Here is a 795-nt window from a genome sequence, read left to right as displayed (position 1 = left end):
AGAGAATTATATAATATGCGACATACAAAGGCATTGACATGAAAGCAAGTTGTGATTATCGATTGCTGCAACGTAATGTCGCAGCATTTGCATTCATTTCTCCCCCGGCGAGATGATCAACCCTCGTTGCCAAAATAACAATTGAGAAATTTCTAGAGAGGAGATTAACATGTTACCTGAATGGAGAATTCAGAGTTGGAATTTCCTCCTCTTTCTTCTCGTCCGATGGTCCTACACATCCTCATCTCTCTCTCTCTCTCTCTCTCTCTCTCTCTCTCTCTCTCTCTCTCTCTCTCTCTCTCTCTCTACGGCCATAAAGGTTACCGACAAATAGGGGAGAGAAGGGTCTGGACCAACCACGTGTGTGGGTCATAGTTTTGGAGTTTAAGTGATCGACCAACGTAGCAAGTACTAGAAACCGTAATCCTATATACCTAAATAGTTGATCCCCTCTAGCTTTAATTATCTTAACATGCAGACTCATGGCCTCACAAATATTCCACGTCAGCAAAAGAAAACTCTCTCTAACTATTTTTGTTGCGTGATCCTTCATTCAGGTCACTCTTACTAGGCTCACTGCATGCATGCTCACATGTATACGCTCATTGTCAAGCCTAGCATGGCCCAATACATCTTCTCTCCATTTTGTCACAATTGACTTTCACATTCAAGGCATACACGACACACCATTTGTCTCCCATTGTGAAGCACCAATACATTGCCTCCTCAGCTCTCACATGCAAATTAATCAAGAAAACGTTATAATGGTTCCATGCTGGATTAAATACTCTCCCT

At 42.1% G+C, this 795-nt stretch overlaps 1 protein-coding gene across 1 annotated transcript in view; it reads right to left on the bottom strand.

Moving 5' to 3' along the window:
• LOC119341474 overlaps positions 1–235 on the bottom strand; it is a 2,973-nt gene extending 2,738 nt beyond the window's left edge. Inside the window, exon 1 of the mRNA XM_037613344.1 lies at positions 177–235. The gene's annotated coding sequence lies outside the window, so the exon portion shown is untranslated. The remainder of the gene's footprint in view (positions 1–176) is intronic.
• Between the last annotated feature and the right edge of the window lie 560 nt (positions 236–795).

This window comes from Triticum dicoccoides, chromosome 7B, assembly GCF_002162155.2.
Source record: "Triticum dicoccoides isolate Atlit2015 ecotype Zavitan chromosome 7B, WEW_v2.0, whole genome shotgun sequence".
Classification (NCBI taxonomy): Eukaryota; Viridiplantae; Streptophyta; class Magnoliopsida; order Poales; family Poaceae; genus Triticum; species Triticum dicoccoides.
Note: the sequence above shows the minus strand (reverse complement) of the source record. Positions and strands in the feature narration are given on the sequence as shown.